Source organism: Jaculus jaculus, chromosome 8, assembly GCF_020740685.1.
Source record: "Jaculus jaculus isolate mJacJac1 chromosome 8, mJacJac1.mat.Y.cur, whole genome shotgun sequence".
In the NCBI taxonomy this organism is placed as follows: domain Eukaryota; kingdom Metazoa; phylum Chordata; class Mammalia; order Rodentia; family Dipodidae; genus Jaculus; species Jaculus jaculus.
This window is the reverse complement of record NC_059109.1, coordinates 37,223,388-37,249,901: the sequence shown is the minus strand read 5'-3', so window position 1 is coordinate 37,249,901 and position 26,514 is coordinate 37,223,388. Positions and strand designations below refer to the sequence as shown.

The 26,514-nt window shown below is 37.7% G+C and overlaps 1 long non-coding RNA gene across 1 annotated transcript in view; it reads right to left on the bottom strand.

Moving 5' to 3' along the window:
• Positions 1 to 468: 468 nt before the first annotated feature.
• LOC123462732 overlaps positions 469 to 26,514 on the bottom strand; it is a 42,158-nt gene continuing 16,112 nt past the window's right edge. The window contains exons 3-6 of the long non-coding RNA XR_006638493.1: positions 24,531 to 24,621; positions 15,994 to 16,088; positions 11,990 to 12,070; positions 469 to 680 (exon numbers count right to left, since the gene is read on the bottom strand). This is a non-coding gene — a long non-coding RNA (uncharacterized LOC123462732). The remainder of the gene's footprint in view (positions 681 to 11,989; positions 12,071 to 15,993; positions 16,089 to 24,530; positions 24,622 to 26,514) is intronic.

The window sequence follows — 26,514 nt, the reverse complement described above, 5'->3', positions numbered from 1 at the left end:
TGGAGGGTATTTTTTGAAGTAATTTTCACAGAGAACACTTCAATATTCACAAAGATATGGTGTTTACAATTTCACCCCAGGCTATTTTTCCAAAATAACTTCACTGGTGGGCAATCATAGGATTTTTAGAATAGATTTTTTTTTTCAGGGAAGTGGATGATGTGATTTCTAATGTGTTATGCTTTGTGGTTCCAAATAGATTTTTTAAATTTATTTTTTATTAGATATGAACATATTTAGTATGTAAACAACACATGTTGGTATCATCCTTTCTCTCCTCCCTGTCCTTTTTCTGAAGAGGCCTTCCTCCTTGGGAATGCAGATAAACCCCATGGTGACTATGGGTCATGCATTACAGGGGCAGCAGTCAGTTATGGGAGAGAGAAAATGTCTCTGTGCAAAATGTGCCAAGTCATGGCTCTAAAAATCTTTCTGCCTCCTCTTCCACAAAATCCCCTGAGCCACATTGGGTGTGTTTTAAGTCTACTTCAGTGATGAGTTCTTAGGAGCCTCTGGACCTCTGGTTTGGTAGGTGTTGAGAGTGCTTAGTGTCTGTCTTCATCTCTGTTGTGCTGATAACAGTCTCACTGAGAAAGCAGCACTCTTGCTCATTTCCCAAACTCCTCTTTGATTTCAGCTGGGGCTGACGTGAAGTTTATCTCTTCCAATCCTGCTTTCATCTGAAAAAGAGAAGAAGAATTTCCAGCATTAAATGGGGTAACCATTTTTAATTTAGAGAAAATTCAAAGGGTGTAGACCCTCTTATATGCCAAGAATGGTGGGAGCTTGACATTGGAAAGCAAAATCGTTATCTGGATAAAATTTTGACTTGTTTCCCAGTTCCAGATACTATTTCCTTTCCACTGAGCAGATTTATTAGCAAATCCAAGAGCAGTTGGTTATCCACCATGGCTGTGTGCCACTATGGCATTTGTGTGAGCATCACGTCAGGTTGTTTGCTTCTGAGTCACTTAGATTTTGAGTTGCTCAGAGATATATTGTCTACTTTTCCCCCAGCAGCTCATGTAATACCATCCAACACTAGATGGGATAATTGTCCAGGGACTGGCTCTCTTCTGGATTCCAACCAGGTCTTTCAATGGTCCATGCCAACAGTTTGGTGTCTTTAGCAGTAGGGTCTTAAGGTTATACTTCATCTCACCATCTCCAGGGCCCTTTGAGTCAGATGCTTCCCTATGGACCTCTTGAGGGTCCCACTTTTTAGTGTAACTAACAGGATATAGGAATTTATGGTAGCAGTTAAATTTGGGCTCCGTTTGGTGTCCTCCCTTATCCTACCCTCCCTGCTGTCCAAGCCTCAAGATGCCATTCAGGTAAGTCAGCAACTAGGGCTGATCCAGATTAGGAACTGCAGATAAGTGAGACCATGCAGAAGTTGTCTTTCTGTGATTGTGTGAGTTCACTTAGAATGATCTGTCCCAAGTTCAATCACTTTTCTACAAATTTCACTGTGTCATTTTTTTCTTACTGCTGAGTGTAGAATTCCATCCTGTAGATATGACACATCTTGGTTATCCATTCATCCAATGATGGGCACCTGGGTTGATTCCACTTCTTAGCTAATACAAATTCAGTAGCTATAAACATGGTTGGAAAATATCTCTGAACTAGGATGTGGAGCTTTTAGGGTAAATGCCCAGTAAGGGAATAACAGGGTCTGTTGGTAACTCTATATTCATCCTTTTCAGGAGTCTCCATATTGATTTCCATAGTGGTTGTACCAGCTTCCATTCCCACCAACAGTGAATGAGTGTTCCTATTTCTCCATATCCTTCCCAACATTTATTTTAATTTGGCTTTTTAATGTTCATGATCCTTACTGGGATAATGTGGAGTCTTATAGTTGTTTTAATTTGCATTACCATAATGGTTAGGGATGTTGAGCATTTTCTTAAGTGTGTGTTAGTCATTTGTAATTCTTCCTCTGAGAACTCCCTCTTCAGTTCTCTGCCCCACTTTTGGAGTGGGTTGTTTGATTTTTTATTTAGTTTTTTGAGTTATTTGTAAATTCCAGATATTAGGTATCTGTCAGTGGTATATCTGATACAGATTTTTCTCCCATTCAGTGGGTAATCTATTGGCTGTAATTATGGTATGTTTGTCTGTGCAAAAGCTTTTTAGCTTCATGAGATCTCATTGGTTGAGTGCGTGTTTAGTTTCTTGGGGTACTGGGGTTTTCTTCAGGAAGTCTTTTCCCAGTCCTATATCGTGGAGAGTGCCTCCTGTCTTTTCTTCCACTAGGTGAAGAGTTTCAGGTCTTTCTTATATTGAGGTCTTTGATCCATTTGGACTTGATTTTTGTGTATGGAGAAATGAGTGGGTCTACTTTCATTTTTATACATATGGTCATCCAATTTGTCCCACACCATTTGTTGAAGATGCTGTCCTTTTTCCAGTCTACATTATTGGCACCTTTGTCAAAGATGAAGCAGCTGTAGTTACTTGACTTAAGGTCTGGGTCTTCAATTCTGTTCCATTGTTCTATGTTTGTGTTTTTATTCCAGCACTATGCTGTCTTTGCCACTATACATTTGTAATACAGCTTTAGATCAGATATGGTGATATCATTAGTTTTTTTTTTTTTTTTTTTTTTGCTGAGGATATGTTTATATATCTCAAGTCTTCTGCCATTCCATATGAATTCTGAGAACAATTTTTCAATTTCTGTAAAGGATGATGCTGGTATTTTTATTGGTATTACATTAAATCAGTATATTACTTTTGGTAGAATTGCCATTTTCACAAAATTAATTCTTCCTATCCAAAGTATGGGATGTCTTTCCATCTTCTCAAGTTCTCCTTGATTTCTTTCTTTGTGTGTGTTTCATTATGTAGGTTTTTCAAATACTTGGTTAGTATTATTCCAAGGTATCTAATTTTTTGTTCCTATTGAAAATGGGGCAGCCTCACTGATTTCTTTCTCTGAATATTTGTCCTTTGCATATATAAAAGCTACTGATTTTTGTGCATCTATTTTGTATCCTGCCACTTTGCTGAAGGAATTTATCACCTTTAGAAGTTTTGAGATGGAGAATTTTGGGTTACTTACATATAGGATCATTTCATCTGCAAATCGAGCTAACTTGACTTCTTCCTTTCCATGCTGAATCCCTTTCATTTCTTTCTCCTGTCTTATTGCTTGGGCTAGTACTTCTAGTACTATATTGAAGAGCAGTGGTGAGAATGGGCATCCCTGTCTTGTTCATGATCTTAGAGGGAACTCCTAGTGTTTTGCCCCATTAAGTATCATTTGGGCTTTAGGTACTTTATATATAGCCTTCACTGTGTTGAGATATAAACCCTCCTTGCCTATTCTTTCCAGTGTTTTTATCATGAAGTGGCATTGTATTTTTTAAAGGCCTTCTCTGAATCAATTGAGATGACCATGTGGTTCTTATACTTATAGCTCAGTTTATATATGTGGTGTGTTATTTTGACTGATATCCATATGTGAAACCATCCCTGCATCCCTGGGATGAAGCCTACTTGATCAAGGTAGATAATACTTTTGATGTATGGTTGAATTTTGTTTGCAAGGATTTTGTTCAGGATCTTTGCATCTAAGTTCATTATAGATATAGGCCTAGTTTTCTTTACTTGGTTCATCTCTGTCTGGTTTTGGTATTAGGGTGATGCTTGCTTCATAAAGGAGTCAGGGAGATTTCCTGGTCTCCAGTTATGAGAAACAGTTTGAGAAAAATTGGTTTTAGTTCTTCAATGTGGTTTGATAGAATTCAGCTGAGAAGCATCTGGTCCTGTACTTTTCTTTCTGGGGAAGTTTTTTATTACCTTTTAAATCTCCATGCATGTGTTAGGTTTGTTGAGGAGATTAATCTGCTCTGAGCTTAGTTTTGGTAGGTGGTATGTATCTAGGAGTTCATCCATTTCTTCCAGGGTGTTCAATTTTGTGGAGTAGATGTTTTGAAATTATGCCTTGATGATTCTTCCAAATTCATTGATGTCTGTTGTGATGTCTCCTTTTTTATTTCTAATTTTGTTAATTTGAGACTTCTCTCTCTCTCTCTTTTATTTGTTTGATAAGATTGGTCAGCAGTTGTCAATCCTCTTTATTTTTTCAAAGATCCATCTCTTCATTTCATCAATTTTAGAAACTGTTTTCTTAGTTTCCTATTCATTAATTTCTACTCTAATGATGTTTGTTTATTTCTGTTTGGAGCTGTTTTGGTTGGATTCATCTTATTTTTCTAGTGCCTTCAGGTGGACAGTTAGGTGATTAATTTGGGGATCTGTCTGTCTTTGTAATGAAGGAATTTAGTCTATGAGTTTTCCACTTAGGTCTGCATTCATTGTATCACATACATTTTGGTAGGTTGTGTTTTCATTATCACTCAATTCTCAGAATTTTACAATTTCTTTTTTGATTTCTTCCATGACCGAATCATTGTTCAAAAGTGTGTTGTTCAGTCTTCAGAAGTTAGTGGATTTCTTGATGTATCTCTTGTTAATTTCTAGATTTAAAGCATTGCGATCTGACATGATGTAGGAAGTTTCTTCAATTTTCCTAACTTTATTGAGGCAGACTTTATGGCCTAATATATGGCCAATTTTAGAGAAGGTTACATGGGCTCCTGAGAAGAATGTGTATTCTGTAGATTTGGGGTGGAAAGTTCTATAGAAATCTGTTAGGTCTACTTGATCTATGATGTATTTGAGCTCTTTTATTTCCCTGTTTATCTTCTACTAGGATGATCTGTCTATTGATGATAGTAGAGTATTTATGTTTCTGAGTATGATGGTGTTGGTGTTTATTTGTTTTTGAGTAGATTTTGTTTTATAAACTGTGGTGCACCTGTGTTTGGTGCATTTATATTTATGATTGTGATGTGATGATTTTGGATCATTCTCTTGATGCGTAAGAAGTGGCCTTCTTTATCCTTTTGATTGCTTTTGGTTTGGAGTCTATTTTATCAAATATTAATCTAGTAATACCCACTTGTTTTTCATTTCCATTTGCTTGGAATATCATTTTCCTACCTTTTACCCTGAGGAAGTGTCTATCTTTGGTGGTGAGGTAGGTTTCTTGAAGATAGCTGATATAAAGTTTCCTGTTTTGGATCCACCATGAAATCTTGTGTCTTTTGATGGGTGAGTTATGACCATTAATATTTAAGGTTATTACTGTGAGGTTTGAATTAAACCCTGCCATGATGAGATGTTTTTGGGGGCTTGGTGCTTTCTTGCGTTTTATACTATTTTGAGCCTGATCTATTTTGGTTATTGTGATCTTCTTCTTGCTGGCTCCTGAGATTGGTTGTTTGACTGTTCTGTGTGGAGTAGTCCCTCAAGTATTCTCTGTAGGTTTGGCTTTGTGTTCATGTAATCATGGAGTTGACGTTTTTCATGGAATGTGATTTTTTCACCAACTATTATGAGGGATACTTTTGGTGGGTAGAGTAGCTTGGATTAGAAGTCATAGTTTTTTAAACTTTGAAACATTACATTCCAGGGCCTTCTGGCTTTCAGGGTTTCCATTGAGAAATCTGATGTAATTCTGATGGTATAGCCTCTGTATATTGTGAGCTGTTTCTTGTTTCTCTCTTGCTGCTTTTAAACACAGACACACACACACACAAAACTCCCCCCCGCTCTCTCTTTTTGTTAAGAGTTTAACTATGATGTGTCTTGGAGAGTTTCTTCTTTGGTCTTGTCTGCTTAATGTTCTGTGGGATTTTTATATCTTGAATGAGCCTCTCTTCAATAATTTTCTTCAATAATTTTGTTGAATTTGTTCTCTATGCCTCTGGCTTGGATTTTCTCTCCTTCTGGCATACCCATGATCTGGATGCTTGGTCGTTTTAGGGTATCCCACAGTTCACTCATAATCTGTTCAGTTGATTTCTTGAGCTTAGCTGATGTATTTCTTCTGCCTTGTCTTTCAGGTTAGAGGTTCTGTCTTACACATGTGTAACTCTGTTGGTGAGGGATTCTAGAGAGGGTTTTATAATTTCTATTTGATTTTTATTTTCTGTTATGTTATTTTACATTGTACCCATCTCTTTTTTGAGGTATAATTTAAATTTGTGTTCTGATTTTCTTGAGTTTCCTGGAATTTATTCTTGCCTTTGATCAAGTCTTCTTTAAAAAGTATTTTGCTTTTATTTATTTGACAGAGAATGAGAAAGAGAGAGAGGGAGGGAGGGAGGGAGGGAGGGAGGGAGAGAGAGAGAGAGAGAGAGAGAGAGAGAGAGAGAGAGAGAGAGAGAGATAGATAATGGGCATACCAGGGACAACAGCCACTGCAAATGAACTCCAGACACATGCACTCCTTTGTGAATCTGGCTAATGTGGGTCCTAGGGAATTGAACCTGGGTCCTTTGGCATTGCAGGCAAACATCTTAGCCACTAAGCCATCCATCCAGCCTGAGATCTTCCATTTCTTGACTCACCTTTAATTTATTCATATCTCTTCAAAGGGTTCTAACATTTTCTTCAACCAAGTTAAGTCTGCTGTCAAAAGCTGAATTCTCTAAGAGATGGTTCTGTTCAATTTCATTGAGATGATTATTGGTTCTTTGATGGTTTGCTTCCATCAAACTGATTTTTTTCATCAGCGTCTCATTGGTTGTTGTGTTTTCATTTTGGGAATGAATTTCTGTTGATTTCTCTATGGATTCATTGGAGTCTTCCATTGTAGGACTAAGAAGCCTTGGCGGAGACCTCTCAGTTTTCTGACTTTTGTTGGCTTTTTGTGTGTTGTTATCTACACATTTTTGGATGACTCTTTATTTTATTGAGAAGGAAGCACAATTTTTTTCCTTTGGTCCTTGTACCCTCTGATGCAGGTGAATAGGGATGCTGGGACCCAGTGGCCAGTCAGGATACCAGGGCAAAAGGTCTGATTCCACAGCTCACACAGGGACCAGACCTCCCCAAGCAAGAAACAATGGGACCTACCAGTATCCAGGGACTGGGAAGAGCCAGGGAACAGGGGTATGGCTTACTCAGTCCATACCACTGCACCCACCAGCACACAGACCAGTGCCGGAAACCCTTCAAACTCATAGTGATCATCCTACTTCTGCCTCCCAAGCACTGGGATTAAAGGCATGCACAACCATGCTCGGGTTTAGAATAGGTTTTCTGATTCTTAATTTTACTACCCTTTTTCCTTTTCTGATGCTTAACACTTTTCTACTTTCACATTATCCATTCAACAAGATAAGTAATACATGTATTATATAGTCAGCATAGTAAAATTTGCATCTTTTCTTTCACAAGGTATATAAAGCAAAACTGAATGATTTTGCTCATTTGTGTTTATAAATATATGTGGGTATTATCTATATATGCACATTATTTATTTTCTCTCTGTCCATATAGAGGTATACATCAATGAATAGTTTCCAGGAATATAACATCCATTTTCCTTAGTCTTGAAAGTCTAGCCAAGTTTAGCCATGATGATTACTCAGAACAAGAGATATATAGTTAATACAGTAGTTCCATCTACATATACACTGAACAACAGAATGACACTGAACAATAGAATAGTTAAATTCTTCAAACTGGAAAGTCTAATGAGATGGTATATGTGAAATAATTGCTTGCTTAATGTGTAGGAAGTAGTAATCTCCAGTTATGCTTTTATGAGCCCATATTGTAGCTTAGGCTCGTGAAATATGCCTTCATTAATTGTGTGGATTCTGCAGAATAGAACTTGTTGGAACCTGAGGCACACAAAGTAAAGTCATTTGTTTTCCATAACATAGATACAAAGTGCTGAGATAGAATTTGAACCTCTATCTGTCTGGCTTCAAAGATCTGGCTTAGGAGAGTGGGCATGACAAGCTGTGATGGGCTATGCTGGTGATCAGTCATGGCAGGAGGATTATTCCTACTAACTGACTATGATGATTGGAGTGTCACTCAAGTCTATGGATGATTCAAGGATTGGCAGGGCATGTTAATGGCATGTGTGCTAACAGTGGCATGGATGGATACCTTCTTGCAATTACCTTTAAAATAGAAGGGAGAATAGTTATCAAAATCCCTAGTTATGGAGTCATTCAGATCTAAATTGGGGCTCAGACTAATTTGATTTCTAGTCACATGATTATGGAAGTGTTACCTTCCATCAATGTCAGTCAGCATTCTCATGAGTAAAATTTTACTTAGAAAGCATGATTGTGGATGAAAATGAAGGTAAGCTGTTAATTATTATTATAAACTTTAAAGAATATAATATTCCCATATGTGTTTAGGTATTTTATTATAATATAGAAGTTATTGAGCTGAAATATTCCTAAATTATATAGGAAACCATCAAATTGTCCTGAACCCTAATAAGATAGTGGCAAATGATGGCCTGTGGTGTTAAGTTCACATCTCATGCTTCATCAAGTGACAAGAACAATAGACTGGCTTGTAGCAGCTCTAACTGGTGACCTGATGCAATGGAAGACTGCTTGACATTTTAAGTCAATTGAAAGAGATTTAATACCTAACATGCCAACATTAAACATTTACAATAGTCTTCTCTTTTCCGATGAGAAACCACAGCTTCAGTTAGGTTAACTAGTCTGCCCAAGGTTGTGTAGCTTACAGAGCAAGCTGGTCTAATCTGCCTCAAAACCTATGTTCTCTCCAAAATACACAGTGTAAGAATTAGAAAGGCCCAGGAAAACCAAGACTGACTTCATCCTGTTTCTGTTGCTAACATACTTTGTGACCTTGGTCAGATCATTTGACTTTCATGCGCTTCAATTTTTCTTCCTTTGGGACATAAAGATGTGAAATTGACCATGCTGTTTTAAGTCATTTGTTCACCAAGACTTGAACTCTTACATGTTTGGTGAAGGCTTCCTGAATTTTGCAGTCCAGGTCAGCCTCCAGAAGTGTTGAATCTTGGCAGTCAGATGTTAGTGAGTCAACCTCAAGGCCCATCAATCAGTATGGGACTGTCTTGCCTGCAGTGAAAGAATTGTAAGCCTTGTTCACCTCTAAGGGTCCCATGCAGATGGAGATCCATATGTTTGTGGTGATGATCATGTCACTAACACCTCTATTTGCTTTCTTTCCCCACCGCTTTTAATTTCCAGCATAGTACTCTAGCACCCACTGCTGAGTCACCAGCATTGCACATGGTATGGCAATCTCTGGGAAAGGTGAGTGCTGGGACTGCTCTATCAAATGCAATCATTTCATGGGCTTTTTAAAAAATTCACCATAATTCTTAGAACTTGTCCTTGATAACCAATAGAACCTTGTAAGGAGATGATAAGTGGATAATGCCTTTGAAATAGCACCGCCATGTAGTCTTACGATACATAAATTGCAATTTCTTTCCAATTTAAAACAGGCGAAATCTTTTCAATATATGTTAGTCCCTTAGATGACTCAGTAAAGATGTCTGATCCTCATCTTCAAATTATATTAACTTTTTAAGTAAGAAAACTAGGACAAATGGATTTCTTTTAGTTCTAAAAAGTATGATTTAAAATTTCTTCAAGATATAAATTTTGAAATTTTTAACATATTTTCCCCTACACTAATTTTAGTATCCATTTGTTCTTATTGTACCAAATTATATGGTTTAAGAAAACAAGCAAAAAAAAAAAAAAAAAAGAAAAAAGAAAAAGAAAAAGCCCTGTCATTCCCCTTCCATTTTCAAATTTTATTTATGTGTATAATGTATGGATAATTAAATTTAAACATATGCATACAAAGACATGCATACAACTTTAGAATCATAGCTATAAAGAATATTTGAAAAATATAACATCTCACAGTATAGGAATAATATTAATAATCCTCAGGCCATCATCTTGTGTTATAACTTCTGCTTTTGGACACAGACATGGTTTCTCATGAATCATCATTATATGAAATATGTTACAGAAATATTTATTTGAAGATTTATAATAAATTTCTAGACATAGAATTTCTGATCGCCAGGCTAGCAGCAACTTTATGTCTCTTAGCACATTTTATCTGAGATTAGCATATTCCAGGTAGAAGTATATCAGAGTGGCTTTCTTAACCTCTTCTTCCTCTTTCCACCTCCTCTGCTCCACCTTTTTTCTTTCTGTTTTCTTGCCTTTTGCCATTTTAATAGCTGTGAAGAAAGAGAGTAAAAAGTAAAGCCTGCGGTGAATTGGGTTTTAGAAGGTAAGCTCTGAGCTTTGCAGTTGTGGCTGATGTGGGCCTCAGCATAGATGAGTGCTACTTCCTAGAGATGACTCCATTAGATGATGAGCCACAAAGTCATGGTGAGTTAGTGAAGTGATGGGAAGATTCTTAGGTATGCATTATTTTGTTCATTGGGTGACACCAAGGAAAGAGAATGAGGCATGGCACTTTTGGCAAAGGGAAAGAAAAAAACCAGCCTGAGTGTTTCAGTAGCAGGTGGTGGAACATAAACAACAACTATGGAGTTCAAAACACTTCTACTCAGTAGAAAAAGTATGATACCTCATTTGGATGTTTTCTTTTTTTATGGCAGTATTATGCAAGGAAAGTGGTACTTAAAAAGCCATAATCCATCGCTCCAGGCATTTGTTTCCTCTCACAGTTCAGGTGAAAATGCAATCTGCCATGAAAGACACGTTACATGCTTTAATGTTCCTTCTAATAAACAGATGAGAATTGGGGTCCACGTGAATTCTGAATCCTAGAAATTTTCAACAAGCAACTGGAGTGAAGATTGTGATTGAAACCACAGCAGGAACTCAGCCCAACGAGTGCGGTCCATTATTAATGGTGATGCTTTCCTACAAGAGAATGAACTTACTAAATGATCCTCTGCTTTCAGTGAGGTATTTAGGGAACAGTTTAAGTGCATGAAAAAAATGTCTTGTGGTATCAGAAAGCATTTGAGCGTTTTTTGGTGAGAAATTTAATAGCCACCTTTTCAGAGACACTCGGGGAGTTTTCAGCAATTGGGGAAGAACCCGTAGGCGCATGCCATGTGGTTAGTGCTTTACAGGCCTCCAATACTGGCCTGTAAACCTCAGGATTTTGTTTCTCCACCCTCCTCCTTCTGTCTACTGTGTTTACGTATGTGGGAGAAGGCCTGTTGAGTGTGGCTGATCTCTCCCAGCTGTGGCCTCTCCATTCACCCTAATTTCTTTCTCCATAGCTCATTTGGACCCAAGCAGTGGTGAAATTGCTGACTGGTGAGTGTGTCCTGCCACAAAAGCCATAGGCAAGATGTGGCCTCAACCAGAAGAAGACCATTCAGGATGGAAAACACCATCTGGACCATGCAATTTGAATAGCATAAACTTCTCTTTCTTTCATTTAAGAAACATCAGCTGTGTGTCCTTTTGTTGCTTTCTGCTGTGGCCAGAACCACTTAGGTTGTGATCATCTGTGAGTGAAAGACAAAGTCCAAAGGGACTCTGGAATATGCATTGCCCTCTTTTCAAATTTCATGCGATTTTGTTTTGCAGGGGAAGGGTGGACTCACATTGCTGTGGACTTTCCTCCAGCCCTGGCACAGAAAGTCGTTACCACTGTACATCTGTCGTTGATCACCCTGAAAGAGCTCACTGCATGCCTGTGCCTTGGAGATTTGTTTTCCAGTTTTTGGTGGAAGGAGAGTTTGCTTTCTGCTTAGATATGGCCAAATCCTCCCAAATGAGCTGGGAGGCCCACAGAATCAATGTTCCTATGCACTTTGGTGGGGGAGACGAGGAGGAGTTACATGCCCTTTTCAGAATCTTAGTCACATGGAGACATTCCATGCCTTTTATTCCACAATGGAAATTTAGAATTTCATTTGTAGATTTGGACAGTAGTATTTTACAGTGACCAAGAGATCTGTTTGTTTTTATTTTAATCAATAGCCGAGATCTGTTCTCCAGCCATGAGGGTAGAGAATGGTTTTCTTAGTGATTTGTGCTCACCACAAGCATTCATGTTACTGAGAGATGTGAGAGAAACATTGCCTTCTTATACAAGCAAAACTACAATGAGCCCCAGACCCAGCTTGAGAGTTATTACCTACCTTCTTCTGCCACAACATCCTCATCTGTGTTAGACAAGCACCCTCTCCTCTGGACACCCAGATAACTTCTTCCTGAATCTTCTGAATACGAATAGGAGAAGAAAGTAAAAATTGTTGCTGTTTATTCTCCCTCCTAAGTCCTAGCATATGGAACAAGACATGAAACACTTTAGTTGACTCAATGTAATCATTACAGAGAGTAGGTATAAACTATGTTCATGCTATAAGTGATGTAATTGCAACTTAGAACATTGAAGGAATTCCCATGAGTTTTTAAAAAGCAGAACTAGGACAAAATCCAAGATCCCTCTGATCCCAAAGCCTTCCTCTTTATAATTGTTGAGCATTTATTGTGATCACAGAACTCTCCCATCCACCAGCACATTTAACCTTCAATGAAACTGTGTCAGGTTGGTGTCCTTAGGGTTTGGATCTGAAATGACTTTCATAGGCTTATGTTTTGAATGCTCAGTCCCCAGAGAGTGATGCTATCTTGGGAGATTCTGGGAAATTTGGGAGATGATCCAGGATATGTTAACCTTCACTCCTTCTTGTCTTCTTACCAGTCAGCCATGGTGTGAACAGCCTCTACCACACTCTTACTTCAGCATGGTGGACTGTGAGCCTGAATGAATATTTCCTCTTCAGTCATTCAGTCACAGGGATTTACATGTTAATAAATCAAAGCACAGGGAATATCAGAGGTAGAGTGTGGGGAGGAACGTGTTGGAATGCTATCTTTGGGACATGAAGTGACCTTTGCATTCATGACCTCACAGTGGCTGCACAATCCCTGCATAATATTGGGCTCATCAACATGTTGCCATGGATGATGGGAAGTGCAAAACAAACAAACAACAAACCAACAAGACATAAAGGTAGAAGGACTAGTTGGAAAGAAGAGGTTGGATGAAGAGAATGACAAAAGAAAGTAATGGGATTGGGTTATGATCAAAATATTTAATGTATAGGCATGAACACTGTCAATAAAGAGTTTAAAAGTACCAATAATACAATATCACTGTTGCTATTATGCAGGAAAAAGTCTTTCAGCTATGAAAATTAAGAAAACTACCAGAAGCAGTCTGATAAAGCGAGTCTAATCCACAACTGTGCTCTAGTTACTGTGCCAGGAAGGTGTTTTTTAATTTTTTTTTTAAATTGACAACTTCCATAATTGTAAACAACATCCCATGGTAATTCCCTCCCTTCCTCTACTTTTCCCATTTGAAACTCCACTCTCCATCATATCCTTTCCCCCTCTCAATCAGTCTCTTTTATTTTGATGTCATGATATTTTCCTCCTGTTATGATGGTCTTGTGTAGGTAGTGTCAGGCACTGTGAGGTCATGGATATCCAGGCCATTTTATGTCTGGAGGGAGCACACTGTAAGGAGTCCTACCCTTCCTTTGGCTCTTACATCCTTTCCGCCACCTCTTCTGCAAAGGATTCTGAGCTTGGGAGGTGTGATAGAGATATTTCAGTGCTGAACACTCCTCTGTCACTTTTTCTCAGCACCATGGTGCCTTCTGAGTTATCCCAAGGTCACTGCCATCTGAAAAGAGAAGGCTCTCTAACCAAAAGTGAGAGTAGCCTTAATATATGGGTATGAACATTAACAAAAGTGTGTACTGGGAAGTTTGGTGAGCATAGTATATACATTTAGCCAGACACCAGCAGACATTATACCCCTAGGGCTCATGACTACCCCTGTTGTAGGTTTTCAGTATCAGGGATATATTCCCTCCCACGGAGTGGGCTTTCAGTCTAACTAGAGACAAATTTGTTTCCCCCATAACAGACATGCCACTATTGCTCCTGTTGACTTATTTGGCTCAGCTGGCCAAATCCAAGTCTTGCAGTTACTGTTGAGTATCTGCACTGGTAATTTCTCTCTTTCTCATTGAACTGCATGCAGCATGACTTTTTCCAGCTTTCTGTCAGCTTGTCTACATGGAGGAGGTTTTCAGCTCAGCTCCAGCAGGATTTCTTAGTGACCTTGCAGCCCAAGTATGTAGAGTCTTCAGCTATAGGGTCTTCCCATCTATTTCTGGTGGGAAACCAAGGGCCTTGGCAATGGCCTGTAATGTTTTGAGGGCATCAGAGACCTCTCTGGTAAAAACTCACTTGAAGGTATACCCTCCCTGGCACTGAAAATTTTCTAGTAACAATCTATGGCTCCTGAGTGTTCCAGTGTCCACAAAAAAAAAGTAGGTTTCCATATGATTCATTTATATCCTCTTGGATTTTGATTAGCTCTCCCTCTACCTTTTGTTTGCTCAATCTCTTCCCCTGACTTCACTAGGAAGGTGTTTTATAACCTTAGTTTTGCTGGATACTTAGGTAACAGCTTGTTTATTTTTAAATTTGGAGATTTGATTTTTAGATGGCATGACCAAATTCACTAGGTTATATGTTTGGTAACATCATGCAAAATGCTATCTATTTTCATATCTCTGGATCTGGCCCATTCAAGCTAGACAAGTCAAGACAACAAATTTTGGTTAACTGTCAGAGTCCATGCAAGTCCTTGAAGTACCCTAGGAAGCAAAGAGGCTGATGAGGGAGATGGTGTCTTTGAGAATAGGACCAGGCTATTGATATCTACATAGTGCCCTTTTAGTGTGAGATAATTTAAGAGCTAAGAAGTTTTCTTTGGGGAAGATAAGTAGATAATATTGTAAAATATGAACAATACCACAGAACATCATACTAGTCTCTTATTTTTCAATATTACTTTCTTTAAATGAAGGCCAGGCTGAGTATAAAGCATCTTGGGGGCTAGGGTGATGGCTCAGTGGATAAAGGGCTTGCTTTGCAAGTGTGAGTACTTGAATTCAGATTCCCAGAGCCCAGGAAAAGTTGTCTGCTATAGCAGGCATCTGTAATCACAGCACACCTCCCACAAGATGGGACATGGAGACAGGAGAATCCATGAAGCTTGCCAACCAGCTAGTCTGGTTAACAACTTGGTGGGCAAGAGATCTTGCTGCAAAGAAAATGGAAGGTAAAGACACACTGAGGTTGTCCTCTGATTTCAACATGCATACACACACACACACACACACACACACCATTGTACTAAATATGCTATCAAAAGAAACTAAAAGCAAAAAGCAAAACCGGGCATGGTGGTACACACCTTTAATCTCAGCACTTGGGAGGCAGAGGTAGGTGGATCGCTGTGAGTTCAAGGCCACCCTGAGACCCTGAGACTACTTAGTCAATTCCAGGTCAGTTTGGGCTAGAGTGAAATCCAACCTCGAAAAACCAAAAAAAAAAAAAAAAAAAAAAAAAAGAAAAAAAGAAACTAAAAGCAATCAAAGAAACAAAACAATTTGCATGCCTGGACATAATCAATTAGTATCAGCCCAAACAAGGCTAATTGGTCAGTAAATGGTATTATTGATAGTTTCCAAGTTGGGTTGATCATAATCACTTGGGGAATAAATATTTAAATATCTCCAATTTTGGGGTCACCCATCCAGGTATAGTGTTCAAGGACTGCTGGGAAGTGGGGTCCATGCAATGCAGTACCTCTTTTTGAATCTCCCAGATGATGTTAAGGTGCAATCAGGTTTGGGCCAGTGCTAGCCTAGATTATATTCCTTCTGGTGTCCCTAGAAGTGAGTCTGTGATGAGGGATGACCATTCTGTTTCCATTGGGGTCTTGGAAGCCATTGCTGTCCTGCAGCAGCATAGAGGAAAGTCACCCAGAAACTCACTGAGATGCCACATTGCAACTGGGACAGAAGGCTTGGTCTCAGAAACTGTCTGAAATCTCTTTGGGATTGCTTTTGCTTTGTGTTGTAAGCACTGTCTCCACCCTTCTCTTGAGCACACACTTGGGTGTGCAATTAGTGCTTTGCATTTTGGGGGAGTTAAAGATCATAAATGAACACAGCCTTTTGCTTTTTAGTCTGAAAGGATGGCAGATTATATTTGTGTAGAACTTTGAGTCAAAATGTATTGTAAGGGATATCAACCCTTTGTTTCTACTCACGTCCTTGAAAAATGTGTTTCACAGGTGACCGTGGCCAGACATGCCAGTAACCCCAGTCTCTTGGCAGAGCAGAGACTTGGGAATCACAGGAGTTACTGAAAAAAAAAAAAACCCGTTAGAGACTCCAGATCAAACAAAAATGGTCAGAAGAAAGATGGAGCAGGACCCTGGGTGTTTTGCTCTGGCCACCATAGGTGAATGAAATCTGTAGCACGCCAGTAAACGGGATACCACTCCCCACACAAACATATCAACCCCAGACAAAAAGAAAGTAATGTGTTTTAGCAATATATGAACCATATATCAAAATATCTCATTTACTTTTAAGCCAAACCATATACTTTGACATGTCTTCCATTTTGAAAAATGCATTGGGTCTAAAGCATGGACATTTCAGTATTGCTAATTTACATTAGGTGTTTTCCATTATGTATGTCTGTCTTCAAGTCCTCCCCTGTACTAAGCCTTCTTATGGACAATCACATAGGTTTGCATATGAAACGTGTTATGTATTTACCTTATGAGATGATGGAAAATATAAGAATTATATTTGGGTCAGCATGTGCAGAGGAAGAAAACAAATTTCTGTGGATTATAAATGAATGATTAGATTCTAATGAAATGAGTAACCAGCATTGCAAATGTTCAGAAGTTGATTCTGGGAAAACCCTTAAATCAGATTGCAAGTTCCATAGAATTTAGAAATAGTAGTATACTTCATTTATAATAAAATCTTTTCCTTCCAGCCAGTGATGATTACAATTTTCATTATCACTTAAATTAGTCATGGACATAGAAAAGGTAGATCTAAGAAAGAAATTTCTCTCATAATTTTCCTTAATCTGAATAATTTAGATAAACTGATGTGAACTTTTCTAATAGTCATGTATTCCAAGATCAGTATTGAATCTATGTGAGAAATACATTAGTTATTGTAAGTCAAAGAGAAAAATCTGATGGTATGCATCAATTAAATTTATTTCAGAAGTATAAATAAACCCACAACACAAATGCTGCTAGCAGGATGAGGGATGATGGCTGTGGGTCTGTTTGCTTTTAATCACTTAAATTTCATTAGGAAAAAGCCTACTGGAAAGAATATTAAAATCCAAGCTGAAATTATTATTTAAAATCATGTGCTTGGAGAAGAGCACAGAGCAGATATTGTGCTTTAAGTTGTGAGTCATGTAAAATAGATTTAAGATTCAACTGTGTTTTATGCTTTCCACGAGGACGTCTGAATTGGAACATTTCTCTGGATGGATTGTGCTCTGCTCCCAAGGCCAGAGTCTGCTGCACTGGGTCTGGGCTGCTATCACAGTGCTGCCTCAGGCTTTCTCCCTCTGCGTGTTGGAGAAATATTGCATCACAAGTAGGCTCCTGGCTTTCCAACCAGCTACAAATGCAGCACTGCAAGGCGTTGAGTCAGGAAAGAACTGTTGCTTGGCTCAGAGCAATTTGCTCTTCTACATTTGCAAGCAAAGTTGTTTAAAGATAACTCCACCCCAAGCTTGAAGTGAATCAAAATGCTCTTTGATATTAGTTCCCAGGCTAATTGGCTTTACTTTGCAGATGGGTCACATGCACAATCTAATCTTTTTTGTTATTTTTTTTTCTGAGGTAGGGTGCCACTCTAGTCCAGGCTAACCTGGAATTTACTACGTAGTCTCAGGGTGGCCTCAAACTCACAGTGATCCTCCTACCTCTGCCTCCTGAGTGCTGGGATTGAGGGCATGAGCCACCATGCCTGGCTCACATTTAGTTTTTTCTTTTTCTTTTTTAATTAATTATTTTTATTTATTTATTTGACAGAGAAAGGGAGAAAGGGAGACAGAGAATGGACATGCCAGGGCCTCCAGCCATTGCAAATGAACTCCACACACATGTGCCCCCATGTGCACCTGGTTAACATGGGTCCTGGTGAGTCCAACCTGGGTCCTTTGGTTTTACAGGCAAAGGACTTAACCACTAAGCCATTCCTCCAGCCCTTACATCTAATCTTGATAAGAATACACAAAAAAAATTATGCTAGAGTGTAGCTAAGCAAGAACTCATTATAGTTATAAATATTAATTTATATTTTATGTTTTCAAGTGATGATTTTGTGTTGTCTCACTTTAACCTAACAAATTTTGCACTGTGAAAGAATACTGAATAAATATAATTTGGAACTCTTTGCGGGGGGGGGGATATCTTTCTTTGTGTTGTGATTAAGGTGCCTGAACACTTTCTTTTTAAATTTATTTATTTATTTAATATATATGTGTGTATATATATCATCAAAGATATTGTCTTCATAATATGTAATTTCATTTGAGTTCATTCAAAGATGCAGATTAGTTTATTTTTAATTGTGCAAAGTGAGACCTGAATGGAGTTACTGTGCCCATATGTGTGTGTGTGTATGCAGGCATGTGTGTGTGTGTGTGTGTTTATGTACATGTGTGTGAATATGTGTATTTTATTACGTGCTTTAAGAAGGGTGTCATAATGAACTAATTGTATATCTATGTGGGGTCAATAGGTATGGAAAGTCACTCTAAAACTTTGTGATTAGAAAAGTTATTTTTTATCTTTTAAATATATTTTATTTATTTATTTGAGAGAGATAGAGAGAGAGAATGAGAATTGGTGTGCCAGGGCCTCCAGCCACTGCAAATGAATGCCAGTGCATGCACTCTTCTGTGCATTTGGCTTACGTGGATCCTGGAGAATCAAACTGGGATCCTTTGGCTTTGCAGTCAAATGCCTTAACCACTAAACCATCTCTCCAGTGCAGAAAAAGTTATTTTTAATGTAAAGACCACAGAAATGAAGTTACAATACAGAGGGTTCTTGAAGTTTGTGCAAAATTTAGGAATTGATATGGCTTGAGTCTCCTCTTTTCCATGCAAACAAACAAGAAGCAGATGTAGCCAGAGGTTAAAAACTATATTTTCTGTATCTTCTACTACCTGCATTTTGATTGCCTTATTTTTAATGTAGCAAATTGTGGTTGATACTTGAGTATTGGTATTAATTTTTATAGAAAGTTACATATTTTTTCCTTTATGTGTGTTATTTGAAAAGATTTGCTGTGCGATTATATATAAATTTGTTATATTGAGAACCATTTTTTTGCCAACAGAATATACTTATAGTTACTATATAATGGAAAAATAGTTCATAAGAAAATTATATTTCTTTAGCAGGACTTTATTGCACAGCCTTTCTGCTTGTATAGCATCTGGATAAAAGAGGTGTTGCTAGAAAAATTTGAAAAGATTGTACTTGTCCTGCTCATTAGAGCAAAAAGTTCACTTCTTGAGTGAATCTGTCTAATTTGTCAGAAAAGGATGTTGTCAATAGTGTCAAGTTCTGAGTTATAGACCTGTGGATTGCATGTGTACTTAAAGCAGGTATATATAAGCTTCTAGGCTGGGCAGGCTCATATTTGCCTCATGTACGTCCTTCACATCCTCATGATATAACCCATAATGGAAATTAGTGATCTTATAGTTGCAAAACCAAAGCATTTGCTGAGGAGCATAGAATGATTGTAACAAATCAACTTGCTTTTTTAGGCCTTAGACATTTGGAAATATTCTTTAGGTCTGCCTAATTTTTAATAAAAAATTACATAATTTTGCTCACAAATGATCATGTTCTCTTTTTTTTTCAGTAGAATCATCTAACAATTCTGAAATGCAAAAATCAGAATGATTTACTTGTGGGGGATCTTCAAGATTGTCTGCTTTGGAAGAGGAGGTGAAACTGATGTGATATGCCATCACTGGCCCTGACAGCAGAAGGGGCCACAGACTGCCATTCCCAGGCATGGACCCTGGATGCTAGGAAAAGCTCAGAAATTATCTTGCCCTACAGCTTCCTGAAATAAATGCAGTCTTGTTGGCACAGATTTTTAGAGTAGTGAGACTCTCCTTACCCTTCTGATCTGCAAACCTGCAGCACCATACATTTGTGCTGTTTTATGTATTGTTTGTGGTAATTTGTTACAGCAACAATAAAAAGTGAGCACCATAAGTGAGACTTTTACCTAAATCTGGTTTTGCCACACCATTCTTTCTCAGATGTGGTATAATTGTGATTTACCACTAGCACATATTAATCACAAAGCCACTTAGAGTTCTTTAACTGAGTCTAAATTTCACACAATTCACCCAGTAGCTGCACAATAATAAGATGGATCTACAAATTCATTCCCTAGAAATCTGTTTGGTACTTTTACCTGGTCCAAACTGTAGGAACTAAGTTAATTATAAAATGTATTTTAATTTGAAATCATCCTTTAGTTATTTTTTAACCTATGGATAGTTAGTTGGCAAATGCAAAAAAAAAAAACCAAAAAAACAAAACAACTCATTTCCAAGATAAGCTACTTCTCCTTTTATTGTTTGCCATATAAACATAATGATGGAGGAGGGAGAGAAAATAGAGACAGAGAAAGAGGGAGGGAGGGGAAACAAAAAGATTTGACAACTAATATCCTAACCCCGTTGACCTTAGTTGAAAAAGACTCCATTATGCAGTATTGGTTGTAGAATGGTTCTGCTGTCAAAAAGCTTGTATTTGTTCTGATTGAATGTGATTTAGGTGATCCCAGTGGGATGGCAAAATCAGATAAAGTTGAGATTTGACTGGGTTTGCATGACCAATAACCTTTCCAATTTAATAGAATAAATAGTGCTTCTATGTGTGCTTAAGATATTGACATTATCTAAACCAGAATGAATTCCTTTTGGAGGGACAGCAGGATTTTCTGACATCATAGGAAGGAAGGCTTGTTGTATAATAGCACTTTGTCACCTGGATCCAGATATACCAAATGCTCAGTGTAAGAAGCTGCAAGGATGGGCCTGTGCTGTAGCTACTAGCTCTTTCTTGCTGCTCTTACCCCATAACAACATACCACTGCCATCTCATGAGTGGAATTTAGGATAAAGCTATCACATTGTAAAAAAAAAAAAGGAGTTAAATTAAATGTTTAGCAATATTTAAGTATTCAGCAGATTATGAGTGAATGTTGACACACACAGTTTTGTGGCTGTCTCACTAGTAATAATATCAGATCTTTATTTTTAATTTTATTTATTTATTTATTTGAGAGTGACAGACACAGAGAGAAAGACAGATAGAGGGAGAGAGAGGGAATGGGCACGCCAGGGCTTCCAGCCTCTGCAAACGAACTCCAGATGTGGGCGCCCCCTTGTGCATCTGGCTAATGTGGGACCTGGGGAACCGAGCCTCGAACCAGGGTCCTTAGGCTTCACAGGCAAGTGCTTAACCGCTAAGCCATCTCTCCAGCCCAATATCAGATCTTTAAATGTGCCTTCATAAGAAAATAATTTTTGACTGTTCAAAGTCATATTTGGTGTTTTAAGACTCTTACTGATTATGATTTATGATGTGTAACCTCTTAAAGCATTTTAAGTGCTACAAGGCAAAAGCCATGGCAGGGAAGACAATGAGCTTTATGTAGTTAACAAATATGTTGCCTTTTCTCTGGAGGCAAAAATGTGTGCTAGGGTATTAACTATTTGCTGAGAATATAATTGTTGGATAAGACAATGCTCACTAATATAGCTCCTTGACAACTTTAAAATTTTGGTGAAATCTACAAACTCTTTTATAGAAAAAAATTATATACACACTTTTGTCTATAGTATATCATTTCAGAGAGTTTATAGATTTCTTGAAGCCTATTTGTGAACTTCTGAAAGCTAATAAATGATTATTCTTTAAAATACTATGGTTTTATTCTCTGCACTACCTTAACACAATCAACTTGAACTTCAGCTCCTTAGGAGACTTAATGAATTTGTTAATTTGATAATGTAAACCATGAATAATTTGAGGCAAATTTTAATTTTAAGTCAGCTTATGATCTAACCTCAAATGATGTTTGAGTAGTTATTTATACTTAAGGTCTAGGGTTTAAAGCCAGTATCAATTTTAGACTTCAAGTAAACAGTCAAACATGATGCAGGTTATGAAAAGGAAGCAGATTCTTATTCCCTTGACCAGACCCATGAGACATTTGAAGGTAGGAAAAACAGGGAGCATTCAATGTCTTTGTTCCTATCTCACTAAGATGAGCAATACTACATTGTGTGGCCAGGGCTTCTCAGGTATAAAAGACCCTAAGATGTAGGATGTCTGAAGAGCCATACACTGGAATATTGGACCATGGGTCCAGACAACAACTGGCCAAGAGAACAAGGGGTAGGAATGGCTGAGCAACAAGCCTGGTCTTTGGAGGTAGATAATTTTCATAGCTTTCTTCACTGGGGTCAGGAAATGAAGCAAATGGATTGAACTCAACAGACAAAGGTAGACATGACAAAGTCAGAAGGACGATGTTAATTTGGTATCCAGAAAGGGAGATGCTGTTTTGAATCATCAAGAACTATCTTAGTATCTTGTATAGAGTACTGGATATACCCTGTATGCATATAAATAAAGTTGTCTAAGTTAGTAGGCAAATCATAGCATTATCAAATGACATTTATTCCTCAAAATTTTTCTGGATAATTCCCTTCCTCTTAATAAAATTATTAGTAATGTGGCTAAGATCTCAGCTAGAATATTCTCCTTTCTTAATATCTACATGAGTTTGAATCTCCAGTAGAATTTCTAGTGAACTTTGTGAACTTTAATCTTTAATAAAGATTTCTATAAATTGCTAAGAGAATTCATTAGGAATTCAGATTCTTAACTCTAAGATTCTATGTTTTCTCCATGCTCATGCACTGTCATAACCCAAAAAGTGGGACAGAATCTCTTTCCTTGCTTTTACTTTTGTGAATGTACACATGTACACCAGTGTAATACTCACTTATACAGAGATCTGTCTCTGAAACAAGATTCTGTGGCATATAATTGCCATTACAGATGGGTAGGGGACAGAAAGGTCTCATTTATTTCAGCAACTCACTTGAAAATCAAATACTCAACAGTCTGCTGGTGGGGACATTCAAAGGCATGAAGCTGTATGTTCACAAGGGGGATCCTTTTTAAACACACACACCCACCCACACACACACGCTTGCTGTTCAAATGCCATATCCTTTGCTGAGTTCACCCAGAAGTAGCATCTTTTCTGAATTGGTTTCGAAGGCTCCAAGTAGGACAGCAGAAGCCTTGTCTATGCTTATGGTCTGTTCCGTTGTTCTTAGTAGTTTCAGGACAGACCACATGAGTCTGAATCTTGGTTCTGTCATACGCTAGCTGTGTGTGCCAGTAAGCTAGATATTTAATCTAGCTGTATGCTGTATCTCATTTTCTTAATCTGTAAAATAGAAATAGTAAAGGTGTTACCTACTTTTTAAGGTCATTGTGAGGCTTAAGTGACAAATAAGCATGTAAAATGCTTAACATATGGTTCTCAACAAATGCTCATCATTAATGTTCTCCTAAATATGACACTTTATGCAATAAATAAAAATATTTTATTCATGTAATGAAATTTTCAGTAGTTTCATATTACTGACAGAATAAACTTCCAACACTCAACCTGTCAGTTAGTTTTCTCATCTCATGCATTCAGAGCTATATACATCTCTCTCTTTTTTGTCATGCAATAAAGCCTCCACTTAGTCACAGTGATTTGCTCACTGACAGTCCCATGCTACCACATTCACCCAAGGATCTAAACCTCCTTTCATGCTAGCAAAGATATCTCATACACTTCAGGTGATACATTTCAAGAAACACTTGATGAATGCATGTGGAGGTAAACAAAAATATCTTTTCCCAATGATGAGTGAGGAAATAAGTGAGAATCCTAAGTGCTTTTTAGCTGGAAGAAAGTAAGTATTTACATAAAAGGTCTTTAATATGCTTTTTAATACCTTGGGATATAGTATGTTTGCCATAATATATCTATCCATAAACAAAGTTATAATATAGACACTCTCCCACCAGTTCTCTTTTTAAACACTTTTTACTTAAGGTGCTAATATCTGCAATATCTGATTTTAAGAGGGATTCATAGCTCAAATACATAGTGTTATAAAGATGGAAAAAATTAGAATTTTACTGAGGAATTAAATGTACATTTTTTTCAAGTGGTCTTCAAATATCACCCTTTGGGTTGCCGCTCAATTTGTAGGAAACTGAGCCTAGTTTGTATGTTAATTAATGAAACAGGAAAATGCAAAGGATAAAAGAGGAAGGGCATCCTGATCCTTGGTGCTTATTTTTCTGTCTTGTCTGGTAGTGGATGTATTGTTACTTGCAACTATTTAATTGGTTTTTCTTCCATCCTGATGACCTAGTTCTTCTGTTTTGTGGCTATCACATTGGAGAGAGAGAGAGAGAGGGAGAGGGAGAGGGAGAGAGAGAGAGAGAGGGAGAGACTAAATGCCATTGATTTTCTTCTTTAATTTTGGTGATTATTTTTCATGCCCAGAGGAAAAGTCATCTGAGAAGCAACCTCAGAAGCTGCTAACAACCTGGCAAGGACTTCAGAGAGCCAATGAAGCTACTAAGAAATTTTTAGGTGCCCATGGGTGAATTAAATGGTTGAGTTAACTGACCTTTTGCTTTTGAAGTTGGCATGCTGACAAAGCTTCACACAGAGAGGCAGAAGGTCGCTGCGGCTCTGACCAGGAGAGGCACTGTTCTGGGCTGAAAGAGAGAGAATGGTTTTTATTCTGAGCTATGTCATTAACTCTTCTAACTATGGTTTTTGTTGGTTTTTCAGCCACAAAGGAAATATCATTTGTTGAAATAGCTATTGAACAATAGACATTGTTTTAAGTGCTAGAAATATGGCAATGAACACAACTAGATTCTTGCCCTCTGTGTGGAGGGGAAAAGAGTATATATTTGGCAGAGAAAAAAAAAGAAAATTCCAGGTATTGATAACAGCTATGGAGAAAAGAAAACTGGGTAGAGTAATAAAAGGTGACTGGTGGATTAAAAAATTTCTCCCTAAAGAGAGCCATTTAGTTATACTGACTCATGAGAATGATTATGACATCTAGTGTAAATTCCCAGAGTAAGGCCAAATGTTGATTCAAAGGGAAACTGTGAGATCAAAATTAGGTTCTTGGGCTGGAGAGATGACTTAGTGGTTAAGGTGCTTGCCTGCACAGCCTAAGGACTCAGATTAAATTCCTCTTTTCAGTGGCTGACTAGAGGTCCTGGAATGTCCATTCTCTTCCCTTCTATATATCTGCCTCTTTCTCTCTCTCTCAAATAAATAAACATATTTTTTAAGTTAGGTTGTTGTCTTTGAGAGACAGGATGTGGAAACAATGAGAGTAGAGTGACAAGAAATGTGATTGAAGGGGAGGGTAGGGGCAATGGGATATCTTGCAAATACTGTGGAGTTTGAATTTATTCTTATTGCTTGTAAACCCCTTAGAATTGCATTGTCTAACAAAAATATGATACAAGCCACCATGCAATTTTAAGTACCACTTGAAAAAAGTAAAAAGAAATAAATTAGATTTAATAACACATATGATTTAACTCAATATGTATAAAATTATCATTTCAACATGTAATCACTACCAAAGTTGTTGATGAGATGTTTTAAACTCTCATTTTGGAGTAATTCTTTAAAATCCAATGTACATATTACATTCATGGTACATCTCCATTTCGATGGCAAAATCTTCACTGAATGTACTTGAACTACAGTGAGAGTTTACAAAATTTACAACAAATAGTAGATTTACAAACTGAAATTGCTTCATGCATACTTAAAAGCTCTCTAATAGTTACATTTTGTCAGTTTTAAGTGGAAATTAAATAGAAATGGAAATATAATAAAAATAAAACTTCAGGCTAGAGATATGTCTCAGAAATTAAAGGCGATTGTTTGCAAAGCCTGACAGCACAAGTTCATTTCCCTAGTACCCAAGTAAAGCCAGATCACAAAGTGGTACATGTGTCTGGAATAAATAAAATATTAAAAAAATAAAACCTCACTCCTTTCTTTGCAATCTGTACTTCTCAGGCTGTCCAGCATACATAGCTGGCTAAAGGCTGCTGTACTGAACAGCATAGTTTATGAGGGTTTGAGTGGGAAGTGGCAAACTTGGCTTGCTTTAAGTAGATAACTGTTGTGTCAAGAATTGATGGTGACAAAAAGTATAGTAATGGAAAATTGATAGAGTTTGGCAACTATTTTTTGTAAAGGGCCAGGTAATAAATGATGGAGGCTTTGTAGGATATACATTTTATGCGTCACCAACTCACATCTGCAGTTTTAAAGCAAAAGCAGCCATCAACATGCATGAGAGAATGAGCATGGCTGTGTTTCAATAAAACTTTATTGATGGACACAAGAATTTGAATTCACATGCCATGAAATATTACTGTTCTTCGTACTTTTTACAGTCATATTCAAATGTAATACTAGTCTTTGCTCATATGATGTACGAAAAGGGGCAGGGAAGCCACATTGGGCTGGAGCTAGCTGCCACATAGCTTAGGCCTTGGTAATAACCTGGGTGAGAGGTGATGGCGCTCATGTACTGAGGTTGCATCAGTGGAAGAAATGTTTGTCCT